This window comes from Zonotrichia leucophrys, chromosome 2 (assembly GCF_028769735.1).
Source record: "Zonotrichia leucophrys gambelii isolate GWCS_2022_RI chromosome 2, RI_Zleu_2.0, whole genome shotgun sequence".
In the NCBI taxonomy this organism is placed as follows: Eukaryota; Metazoa; Chordata; class Aves; order Passeriformes; family Passerellidae; genus Zonotrichia; species Zonotrichia leucophrys.
In genome coordinates, this window is record NC_088171.1 from 8,703,019 (window position 1) to 8,716,524 (window position 13,506).

Here is a 13,506-nt window from a genome sequence, read left to right on the forward strand (position 1 = left end):
AGAATGAAGGGTCCAGAATGGTTTAAAAGTTCCAGACAGGTGAAAAACTTCCAGAAAGATTTTCAAATTTCACTGATCAGTTTGACACAGCCAGAGGCTCAGTCCTCAATGGAAGCCCCACTGAGAGAAGCACACACCTGTGGGATACCCTCTGCTTTCACTGCCTGTGCAGCACCAGGCTGGCATCTCTGGGGGTTACAGCCATAGATTTCCATTAAAAAAAAAAAATTATTGGCTTTTTTCTGGCAGAGCTATTACACATTACAGCACTGGACTGAGTGTCTGGGTAACAAGGCAGGCATCAACATCCAATGGGAGGTGAAAGGAGCAGAGTCTCCTGAGAACCTGGTTGAATCTGCAGGCTGCATCACACCCATCCTCACCATACAGCTCTGAGAGAACGTGGGATGCCACAAGAAACTTGAAAACCCCAGAGGTTTTCTTCTGCAGAAAAATAAAGCAGAGGAAAGATGAGTCAAGGACCATTCCCCTCAGTGACCAATTCTTTCCAGATAAATTCAATATGAACAAAATTATGGTGCTGGTTCAGAAAGAAGAAAGTGAAGGAAATGATTTGACCAGGATCCAGCTATCAGAGCACAGACAGCAGGGTGTTCAGCAGTTCTAGACATCCAAACAAGATGGACAGGTCCTGTTTAAATACTACAGTTTTAAACTACTTGACTTGTTTTAAAGAAGGGCCAAAATACAAAATCTGAAACTGGATAAGGGCCAAACTCTCCCATTTCCTGGGGCAGTTAGTGGTTTTTTCCTAGCAGGACAAGCAGCCTTGACTTCCTTCCTTCCTTCCTTCCTTCCTTCCTTCCTTCCTTCCTTCCTTCCTTCCTTCCTTCCTTCCTTCCTTCCGCCACTTCCGCCACTTCCGCCACTTGCGCCACTTGCGCCACTTGCGCCACTTCCTTCCTCCCTCCCTCCCTGGATTTGAGCCTGGAGGGCAGACAGGAAAACCTGCATTTACAGCACACAATAAATCTGACTGAGAGGATTTCAGGCTGATCTAAGGAAGGAAAGGAAGGCAGGAATACAAAGCTACATCAGCACAAACGTGGCACAAGTGAGCAGAGAGGGACTAATAAAGTGGAGACTGGAAAGAAAATCTTATTAGATGGGCAACTTGGAGCTAGAAAAAGTCTTTGTCAATGAAATAAAGAGGCCTTGCTTCCTGTTTCAGGTGTTACCTATGAAAGGATGCACCTACACTGCCTCTGGTTCTGTTACCAAGTCTATGTGCTCTTTCATTTTTTATTCCTGCCTCCCCCATTCCATAATTTTCTTGCTTCTAAGGCTGAAAAATATATGTAATCAATTTCTGAATTTCTCTTGCCTTTTACTCTCAGCAGACTTTTTCAGAAATATGAAAGAAAGTAGAGGGTTTGAAGCAATTATTTTAATAATTCCTTTCGTTCAGGGTCTGATTAACACTTGGCAATCAAACTAGCAGGGATTGCAAAGACCTGACTGTATGACCTGCCACTAGAAGGAAATTCAAACACCATAAAAGTTTATTGGAAACACTTCCAGCTTCCCCAGGGTGGCCAGCTACCTCTCCCTGCCCCTTCCACCCCACATCCCACTCCCAGGAGGGTGAGAAGGAGCTGGCCAGGGTGTGGAGGTGATCAGAGCCTGCTCCTGTGGGGCTCTCTGAAGTCACCTCATGTGGCCCATAAGCGCACCTCACCACCAGGGCTCCTTGGGCAGCCTGGCAAGAGGCACCTGAGTCAAAATGCTCTTCCTTCATCCTTTCCTATGGAATCCTGGAACAACTGCTGCTCATGCTGTGTGCACCTGGATTGGCCCTTCACACCTGTCTCAGGTTGGAAATGGGGCATTTATTCCTTTCTATCTGAGCTGGGGCAGTTCTCTGCTGTTCATTAGGCAGCTTTTTCTTTATCTCTTCCAACCAATCCTCCCTCCAGGAGATCTCTTCTGTCCATGGCCACTGAGTGTCCCTGCATGGCTGATCTAATTCCATCATCCCATTGGGAGATGCTCTGCCCAGGGGAGGAGCCAAGCATTTCTACCTGGATACAATCTGAGGTTTGGAACAGCACAGCAACCTTTGCCCACTGCATTCCCAGAGGGAGCCCAGGCCCATCTCCAGCAGCCCTGGAGCTGCAGAGGAAAACTCTCCCCTTGTGCAGGATCCCTGCTCCAGCAGAGCCACAGCTGGCACTTCAGGAGGGCTGAGCCCCCATGGGATGGGGCTGGGACACCACCCTGACACACAGGATGCCAGCTCCCATTCTGACTCTGGCTGTGTTTTTTTGTATTACTGCATTGGTTGGTTTTTTGATTTTTTTTTTTGTTTTTTTGGGGGTTTTTTGGGTTTTTTTGTCTTGGTTAGGTTTTGGATTTTTTGGTTTTTTAGTTGGGTTATTTTTTGTTGGATTTTTTTGTTTTGCAAAAATTTTCTTCCCTAGTACAGAACTGTTATTCCTGCTCCCATATCTTTGCCAGAGAACCCCTTCATTTCAAAATTATAACAATTTGGAGGGAGGGGATTTACATTTTCCATTTCAGAGGAGGATCCTGCCTTCCTTAGCAGACACCTGTCTTTCCAAACCAGGACAACACCAAGGGCACGCTTTGAGCTTCAGGCACACCCTGAGCTGCTGTGCTCCCCTGTGCCTTTGGGGCTGTGCTGTAACACCTCATTGACCATCCAGGCCCAGAGATCTCCCAACTTCTTTTGCAAATGCCTCCTACACACTTCCTTATCACTTTAATGGTGTCACAGTTATTTAATTTAGCTCCTTGGAGTTTCATTTTCATTTTAATTTCCCCACGGTTCTCTTACTTATTTCTTCTTTTTTACTGTCTCTATTTCAATGTCTGCTCTCAGCTCTAACTGAGGTGCTTTCTGGGCCAAGCCAAGATGTGTAGCTGGTCTAAAACTGCTTTTTAAATTCTCAAATCAAAGATTTTGCATTATTTGAAGCAATTTTGTGGAGATTTCTTGATGGCAGAGGTTAAAGCATGAACAGCAACACGAGTGCTGTGTAGCCACTGACTCCAGGTTCATGAGTGGTCACAGGCCTGTCTGTGCAGACATTTGTGTTGTTTTACAAGACCCCAGCTGCTCACCTTTGGCTGATTTTGCTGTGACAAAGCCTAAAGGAAAGTGAACAAGGGGTTATGACCCAAAATATGTAGTCAATGACTCAGACAAGAAGTTTCTCCTCAGTACCACAGGGCAAACTCCAGAAAGCCTGGTGGATCTGAGACATTTTCTCTCAGGAAATTATTATTAAGCCCCAGAGAACCAAGATAATGCTAAAGCAAAATATGATCTGTTATCTTTGAAGCGTTGTTTCTAATTTAATTTTAATGATGCTTATGAGAAATATGACGCCTGTGTCTCTGCTTTATAATTGCTGCATATTCCATCTCCAAGGCTCCAATGTCATTTTACAGGGGTCTTGTTGATTTCCTGTTGTGTATATCACAATGCAGCTTCAGACTGTTTGGTAGATTTTCTGGAAATTGCAAATTATAACTTCCCTCCTCAGACATGGGTTATGTGGCAAACATGAGCTTATTAGCTCTGTCATAAAAGGCAACAGCTTTTTCTGCTGTAGCAGAGGCTGAATTATGGATCTGAAAGTATTAGGTCTCTTATGAAAGTGTATAAAGAAATGTTATGCCAAAAGATATCCAAAATTAATGGAAAAAATTGAGCTCTTGAGAGGTTCTGACTTTTTTGCATTCATTGTCCCAGCAGTCACATTATCTGTACTTAATTTGAGATTGCTGGATTAATTCACCTTTTTTTTTTCATGTGGGTTGCCAGGCAATCAGATCTCTCTTTTGCCACTTCAGCCTGTCTTGCTCTCTGAATGAACCAGGATCCAGCAGCACATTTTAAGAGATTATTTATTACTCCCTTCTGTTCCAGCAGTGCCTCTTTCTGGACAAGAGGACATGCTGATTTTAACCTTCATCTCTCCACCTCCTTGGGACACACCAAGTATTTTGTTACAACAGAGTTTTCAAGCACCACAAGCGTTCATTGAAAACATTTGTCAGTGATTTTGGAGGCACTTCCAACAATTATTTCATTTCCTAATTTCAGGTGCTCTTCTCAGCCTTGACTGCTGATCTCTCCTTATCTGTAAAGCTACAGAAGAACCAAAGGAACATCTTAGAACTTGGCATTCAAGTTCAGATCTGAGTTTTTGCAGACAGGTGCCCATCTTGAAATGACATGGGAGCAGGATCACAGAATGCCAGAATTGTTAGGGAAATTCCAGAATTGGAAGGGACCTCTGGAGGTCATCCAGTCCAACCCCCGGCCAGGGCAGGGTCACCTGGAGCAGCTAACACAGCAACATGTCCAAGGGGAATGTCTCCAGAGAGGAACACTCCATGACCTCCCTGGGCATCCTGCTCCAGGTTTTCTGCATCATCTGAAATGGAATGTGGGAAATCTTGAGCAGATGTGAGGGAAAAAAGGGTTCTCAGTGGAGGTGTCAAGGGGAATCTTGATGGCACAAAGCAAGTCACCTGATCCAGGTGTGTCCTGGAACTGGGGGACCTCCAGAGGTCCCTTCCAACCATGATCCTACACCTTCCCTGTCTTCCCTGCCCAAACAAACCAGAAAAAACACGTGAGACTGACAAACCAGCAAACAGAAGGCAGCTGTTTTTCATTCCATGAAACACCAATATAACAGACACCTAACACCTCTTTGTCTGACAAGAAGTTTTATGTCCATCAAACACCAGGAAAAAAACCCTCATCAGCCCCATTTCTTACTGCTCTGTTCACACCAACATTTTCAGCTATTAGGGCTGTAATACATAGCTAAAGTTTTCTTATTTGGCAGCCTTATTAAACCCTGGAGACTGACTTAAGCTCCCAGTTTGTTACATTATTAAGCTTGTCATTCATTATTAGATCAGTCTGACTTTATTGCAGCTCTGAGCTACAGACTATTAAATGCCAAAATCAGCATTTGTGCAACATTAAGAGAGCAGAGGCCCACAGAAAGTTGGGGAGGGCAAAAATTTTAAGCAGGCACCTCATCATTCACGTTAATCAGAGAGGAAGAAGTATTCCAGCAAGAATAACAACGACAGAGCCTGGTTCTTCACAGCCTTCCTCCTGTGAGGAGGGGCTGTACCACGGCCCTTGGGGTGATGGATGAGGGTGTGTTTGGTGGCTGGGGTACTCCAGGTCCTGAGGGAGGTGCTGGGCTGTCCAAGGGGAGCTGGAGCAGTTTCTGTCTTCTCAGCAGGAGCAGCTTCATTCTGTTTTCCTTAGGGAGTTTCCTGTCTCACTCCTGTCTGATGCTGTTTCAGGTCTTGACCTTGCAATAGGAAGAAAGTTACAGCAACCAATGCAAATTACGTTATTTATGGTGAAGCTTAACCAGTCCTTCAATCTCATCATGATGTTGGTATCTCCTGAAGGACAGACAGAGGGTGTCCATACCAACACCCAGCATTTGTTCTGGGCTTGGCAGGGTCTGCTGTGCAGATAATGAGGGCACAGAGCACTCATGTCTCTCTGTTGGACTTTACCTCATTTTAAGAGGTTACTTGGTTTGTGGGCAAATAATTGGTCAGGTTTTGAATTTTTCTTATGTAACCTCAAGTTTATAACAGGAAAAGCAGTTTTTCTCTCTCTTTCAGAATACTGATCTTGGATTCTTCATTTTGGATCTTACAAGTTTCTTATTTTATCCCCTACAATTCTAAATTCTCTGAAGCATTTCTCAAAAGGGCCCTGCAAAGACTGAAACCCCCATGTTTAAGGGAACAGACATTTATGTAATACAGGTGGGGTTTTTTTCTGCAGAACACACCTTTGATCTGTCATCCATATTTCATTTCCTTGCCACAACAAGGATTTCCTATTTGATGTTAATAAGAGGTATTTTTCCATCCTTTTCATAAACTGTTTTTCTTTAGAGTTTATCAGGATCAAAGAGCAAACATTATAGCTTCTGATTAAACATGCACTTGTTTTGTGGCTCTCATCTTCTCCTTTAATTATCTGGCCATTCAGAGAACATGTCTGACGGGTTCCTGGTGGGGTTTTCAGTTGCTTTATCCCCCTGTTCAATGACTATTCTATTCTTTAATTCCTCTAATGATCTGAGAAAGAGAAAAGGTATGTGAATAAAACCATGAGAGGGAGACTTCCACCTACCCTTCAGGAAGTCAAGGAGGCTCAGAAGCCTGGCAAGCCCATAGAGCAGTGATTCAGCCTCTGAGTGAGCACATGAACATCAAAACCACCTTTTGTTCAGCCTCCAAGGACTCATTCACAGTCATATCAGCTTTTCCTGGCAGAGATCCCAACAGGACCATGCTGGCTGCTGATGGAAAGGTCAGATCCCTGTTTGTGAGCACTGCTTGACCTGTTTGCCAGGGGATGGGACCTGGGACCTCAGCCACCCATTATCCCCTACTGTGGATCAGACAGTTATGAAATATTGGGTGACCACATGAGTTTTTTATGTTATTTTATCAATAGGTGACATTGAAGACTCCAGCATCTGTATTCAGAAATTCTCCCCTCAGCCCTTGTGCTCAGGTTGGAACTGAATCAACCCCCAGGGTTTTGTTGGGTCTCTTCCCAATCTTTATTCCCAGATTGTTCTGAAGTTGACAAGGCTGTACCAGATGAAGGAATGAGCCAGGCTCACATTTGCCTTTCACTAGGTGCCAGGAGATTTGAACAGAGAACAAATCAATGACACAGAGCTGAGATACTTTTGAGACTCTAAATAAAAAATCAAAGCTGGGCCCGTGTGGAGCTTCTCAAAACCAATGCTGTGTGAGGAAAAACACCCTGTGCTTCAACAAGACAGCTGCTAGAGGGGTTTCTCAGGTTTAACACCACATCCCAAGGACACTAGACATTTTGCTAGCACCCAGATGACCTATGTTCAAATCCATCATGCATCCCAAGGTATATGACAGTGGTGTTGCCATAGCTGTCAGCTGTGGAGGCTGCTGCTTTATTTCTTATTTGATGTGCAGTCTGCACCTGAGAGCATTTTGGTTTTCAACACCTTTTTTACTTGGTCTGAACTTAATGTGCCTTGTCATGAAGGGTTTTGAAAGGCCTTGGGCTCACCCTGACAGAGAACAGCTCGACCCTGTAGTGAAACATCACACTCTCCTTTCAGCTCTGTCAAAAACAAGAGTCCTTAAAAACACCCCAGAGCAGTTTATTGGCATAACTGCAGCTAAAGCAGCTTGTTTGGTGTTGGAGACACCATCCTCTGTGTGAGTCTCTGAAATACTTTCCCTGTTAATATTTCAGCCTATGGGGGAACCATCTCAACAAATGATTCTGGGTACTGAACACCCCTTTGCAAACTTTCTCTTCAGCAGAAAGGAATTTTTCTTGAAAACATCACTAGGCAAATAGAAATGTTTCATAAACATGAGCCCCTTAAATATATCTTAAGTGTTATCCTGACCTGAAGTAACGAATTTTTTTAATGAGGAGTTTAAATCTGGCTGTTTATGCATTGTTGCTGTCAGTGCCTTCAGCAATTCCTTGATTAAAAAATTTAGCACTTGAAGTTTATTTAGAACTATGCTTAGAGTTAGAATATTCAAAATCTCAATACATAAAAAATGAGGAGGATTACAGAATTGTTAACTTTCATGTACTCTCTTATTTGGCAGTCTGACTGCAAGAAAGACGGCAATAAAAAAATCAATGTTATTTTATGGTAAGTCAGCTCTGTGGCAGGTCCAGCCCACAAAAAAAGTCGTTGTTTATTTTCTGCATTTTCCAAATAATACATTCTCCTGTAATTTTATGTCATTCTTCATATTCCTGGCTTGAAAATGTTTACATGCAAGATCATATCCACTTCATTTGAAGATGGGAATCCAATTATTTTTAGCAACCTTGGTGATACTTTCCTACTAGGAAAATCTTTGGGCAAAAGCATTAACAGTTAAAAAGGGAAGGGAAGGGGAAAGGGGAGGGGAGGGGAGGGGAGGGGAGGGAGGGGAGGGGAGGGAGGGGAGGAGGGAAGGGAAGGAAGGGAAGGGAAGGGAAGGGAAGGGAAGGGAAGGGAAGGGAAGGGAAGGAAGGGAAGGGAAGGGAAGGGAAGGGAAGGGAAGGGAAGGGAAGGGAAGGGAAGGGAAGGGAAGGGAAGGGAAGGGAAGGGAAGGGAAGGGAAGGGAAGGGAAGGGAAGGGAAGGGGAAAGGGAAAGCTGAAAATATGTCTCATAAACAATGTTATTCATTTATTTTCCCAAGTGCCTCTCCCGATCATGTTGACACATTCCTCAGGGCATTTTTCCCTTGCTCGTTCCTCTCAAGTGCATGACTTTCAGAAACTTTCTCATTTTAATCACTGCAATGAAGTTCTGAATGGAAAATGAGAAGCTCTGCAAGAGACAATGTCACTGAAAAGTGACAGAACTGAAAGACCTTGCTGTGAAATCCAGGAGACACAATTGTTGATGCCACCAGACCCACGGAGTCCTTGCTCATCCAGCTCATGGTTACCAACAAAACTGGCCTGCAACACGTGACTCAGGATGTTCATGTGCATCCTGAAGGACTTCACAGAAGTAAATGTGCTCTGAGTTGCTTCATGACCCAACACCAGAGATTTTGGGTGCTCTGAGATTCCCAGGCTGCACCATCTCACTTCCCCAAGACACAGGGACATTATGTAAGTGGCTTCTACCTCAAGTGACTCCAGAACAGCTGCTTTGAGACCTTCCCTTTCTCCAGCATTCCTGCAGAGAGTAAACACTGGTGGTTGGACATGTCCCCAAGGGCCCCACAACTCAGGGGTGTCATGCTGGTCTCTGCCTTTCCTGAGGTGACAGGCACAGGGAGCTGAGTGATGGGTGTCCTTCAGGAAATCCCTGCAGCAGAGAAAGGCAGAAGCTCATGTCCCTTGCTCCTGCATGATGCAGTAATCTGGATTTGAAATAACAGCACAGTTGTTGAGTGTCACCATTATATTTTCTGAAAAATCCCTTCCCCAGGACTTCTTCTCCCAGGAAGATGAGAAGCCTCAGAGAAAAATGAAAACAATAATTACCTGATTTGCTTCTCCTGTGTTTTGCTGCTTTGGAATGTGGTTTGGACATTGTTTACCAACAGGTCATTGTTTGATTGGTTTCATGGGAATTGTTTTGACTTAATGAGCAATCACAGCCAGCTGTGTCAAGGCTCTGGAGAGAGTCACTTTTTTCATTAGTATTTTGTTATGCCTTTTGTATGTATCCTTTCTCTTTATTATATTCATTATATTTATTATATTATATTTAATTATATAGAATTATATACTTATTATATCATATTATAATTATTATATTATATTTAATACAATTATATTATATTTAATACAATTATATTATATTTAATTTATTAAATTTAATTCTTTAGTATAGTTTAGTATAGCATAATATCATATCATATCATATCATATCATATCATATCATATCATATCATAATAAATCAGTCTTCTAAGAACATGGAGTCAGATTAAGCATTCCTTCCCACCCCAGAAAATATCACAGTTGAGCAGAACACATTCAGAGGTTCAGCGATGAGGGTTATCCCATCATCCAGGCACTGGGAACTCTGCACACCAGTGAGGAGTGAAAGGATGTCAGGAAGTATTTTGTGAGGAGACCTTGGCTGGGTGAAGGGTTTGAGCATGAGGCCGGGAGCAGAGGTGAAGGATGGCAGGAGGAAGCTGGAGCTTGGTTCTCCATTGCTGTTGGTAGGTCCATCACTAGAGGGAGGCCAAGATCTACCCTATGGCTGGTGGGCCTCCACCTCACCTCAGGATGGAATACAGCACGGAAACTTTGACTTACCATCCTCTTCTTTTCCCAGAAATGTTTGGGGTCCAGTTCAGGGAAATAGTTTGGTGTGATTGTTACCATCAAACAGCACAGCCTGCATGGATGGTGCATTGAATCCTCAGGATTTTCTCCCATTTTAATGCCATGAGCCTGGTTCAGACTTACCAAGCATTACCATTTGCCTGGTTTTGTTATATTTAGAGAGGAAGATTTGGTCTGGTGTCAGGGCAGAAATATCTACATCTGAAGTACATCTGAAGTTAGGCTTCAAACACTGTCTGGAGCGTTGCCTCTGGGAAAAGTCTGTTGTTGCTCTGCTTTAAACAAAGTACAATTCAAAATTTTACATGATAGGCTTGGAATTTCTCATGGTGGTCAAGAGGATATTTACTCTGGAAATTGTATCTTTTGCTTTTGTGCCAGCACTGAGCTGGAGAAGGGACTCTGCTGATACTTGCTGTAGGTGTGTGCCAGGGTGGGGGGCACAGCCAGGGCTCTGCCCCTCTGCACCCCCAGCCCTGGGGACACTGGGGAGGGTTAGGGTAAGGGTTAGGGTTGGGTTAGGGTTAGGATTTGGGTGAGTGTGCCAGGGTGGTGCCCCCTCTCAGCCCTCACCCCCAGGTCTCACCCAAAGAAGGCACCCATGCCACTGCAGCCCATGTCAGCCTGAGCAGGATGACCAACCTGTGCAGCAGGTAACACAAGCTCTTTGCTTCCTGAGTGACAAGCCATTGGGGAAAGAGCTCAGACAAAATCTCATGCCAGCTGGTTGGGTCCCTTTCCTGAGTGAGGAGAAACACTGCCTAGTTTGAAGCCTTTATTATTATAATTGCTAAGGTATTCTGGTTGTAGAAGTTTCTTGCCAAAACCTTCAAGCCCCTTCATCTATTTCCTGACAAAACTCTGTTTTCTGGTTCCTTTCTGAAGCATGTGTGTGAGCTGAAATTTGTTTGCAGCTTGTGTTTGCTGGGTGCTTGTGGCCTCTCCTCCTTGTGGGAGCAGCTGATGCAGAAACATTTGCATTGCAGCCTGATGAGGCTCATCAAGCCCTGTTGGTGTAAACACCATCAGATTTACAAAGCAGCTCGTGTCCAACAGCAACTGGGGGCTGCTGCTGATGGGGACAGGGACAGTGCCCATCCATCATCTGGGGAAGGGCACAGCTCCTGTCCCAGCCCAGCCCTCATTCTCATGCAGCTGGTGGAGTGTCTGTCCTGCTGGGATGCAGGGCCTGCTGGAGGGATGCCAGCCAGCTCTGCTGCTCTGGTGAGGGCAGGGGAGCAGCAGAGGATGGTGTGAGGCTGGGGGCAGGAGAGCTCTGCCTTGGCCCTGTCCTCACTCCAGTGTGCCAAACCCTGGGGGAGAAAAAGTATTAAAGGTATTGACTGAGTGGCTTTGCATCATGTTTCAGTGCTGCAACTGGTCTCTGCTCCTGTGCTTCCTGAGGTCTGTCCTCCCATGCACTCAGGGCTGCTGAAGGTTTGTGTCCCCACTTTTTCACACTTTGGCTGTTTTGTCATTTTTTTCCCAGGTGTTGCAATATGTTCCCTGTCAGATGAGATTCAGGGGCACGCAGCTCTGCCTGACAGGTGTGCTGTGCCCAAAGACCTCTGCAAACACTGATGCTGTTTGCTCCTGCACAAAGTAACTGGGAACCTGTCACAGACATCTTTTATGAAAAATCCTTTCCTTAGGATTTTTCCTCCTGAGAAGCTGAATGGCCTCAGGAACAAAATGGAAACAATGATTATCTCCTGCTGTGGAATGCAACAGGTGCATCTGTGATTGGTCTCATGTGGTTGTTTCTAATTAATGGCCAATCACAGTCAGCTGGCTCAGACTCTCTGTCCAAGACATAAGCTTTTGTTATCATTCATTCTTTTTCTATTCTTAGCTAGCCTTCTGATGAAATCCTTTCTTCTATACTTTTAGTATAGTTTTAATATAAGATATATCATAAAATAATAAATCAGCCTTCTGAAACATGGAGTCAGATCCTCATCTCTTCCCTTATCCTAAGACCCCTGTGAACACGGTCACAGGAACCCAACCCTGTGTCATCTTTTTTTATCATCATCACATAAAGCTGAATTGTTGGCCTATTAATCAATCCACTGTTCAGCTGTCAGGATGTATTTTCAGGTGAAAGAGTAGACAATTAAGGGTTGAAAACAGTATCAGGATTCCTGCACATAGTTCCTTGCACAGTGGTTTTTAAATGCACCCTACAAATCACAGTCTGGCTCCCAGCAAAACCTAATCAGTTTGTTGTGTCACCAGGTAACTTCATCAGCCAAAGAAACTTGTGATGGATTCATTTAGTGACAGCATTAATTAATCAAAACACAGCCTCACTGAACACCAACCTGCTGCTGAGCCTCAAAAGGAGTCACAGAGGCAACACCCATCTCCTTCCAGCCTCAGTGGGGTTGTGGAAACACCTGCTTGTCCATGAAGGACTCAATGTGACAGCTGCCAGTCCAGCCATCCACCCACCCCACCTGTGTGCCCTGGGCTGAACAGACCCCTGGAGAAGAGCAGCTAATGCTGGGAAGGTTTATTTCAAATTGCTTCTTCATTTAATTTGCTTCTTTGCTGTGCAGAGCAAAATTTCTCGTGTTAGTTCATGGTTGGGCTCTGCCAAATGTGTTGGTCATCACTGCTGGCCTGGACTTTTTCACCAGGAGCAGCTCCTGGGGCATCACTTTGCCATCAGGCATGTGTCCCAGCAGTGCTCCTGGCTCTTTGGATGGTCCTTGAGGGATTTTGTCTCCATAGTCCTCCTCCACAAGCCATGTAGAAAGCCAAGGTACTCTGCCATGGTAAAAGCACCCTGGCTTTCAGGGCTGTGGGGGTCTCTCAGGTCTCTCACTTCAGGCCAGTAACACCAGAGCCACATTTATGGATCTGCAGGAAGCACAGGGTCTTCCTTCAAACCAGCCTGAACCAGGGAGGGATTTCCTTTCCCTGAAGAGCAAAACTCCCCTAAACCAAAGCATTGTACATTGAATCAGGGTGGCATGGAAGAGCAGATTTGAAAAATAGTTTTCAACAAATAGAAAGCCTTATGAAGGACCTGAGTGAAGAAAAACCACCCTGAGGAACCAGAGAGGGACAGGAGCCAGTCCAGGGCCAGCTCAGATGCTGCAGCACACAGTGTGATAGCTCACCATGCAAAGTTTGTTTCTTGTCTACATCTGCTGTCAGGCCAGGCAACCCACATGCTATCCCATCCCATCCCATCCCATAAATCTGGCTTCTCTGGATGTTTAAAGATGCCCAAGGAGGTTCATGCCACTCCTTTCAGAGGGATACCTGCTACATCCATCTAGATCAAGTAGCTGGCATGTATAGACGAAACTCCCTTGAAAATGAATTTATCACTTAAATAAACAACAGTTTGTTTTATTAATGAATAAAATAAATGAGAGACAGAGAGTTGTCCACAGATTTAGCTTACCAATAGTTTCCATGGAAGTCCAACTCCAAGCTTCAGCTCCTTTGCATTTTATCTGCATGTTGCTGCTGCAGCAAAATTGCAGGAGCTGGTGATGGAGCAGTGCTGTACTGCTGTCAACCAAAACAAGAGCTCTGAGCATGCTTCTTGCTGCCCTGTTTGTAGCAATCAAGTTTATACATCAAAGCTACCTAAATACTGCTGTGGTCAGCCTCAAAGAAGCA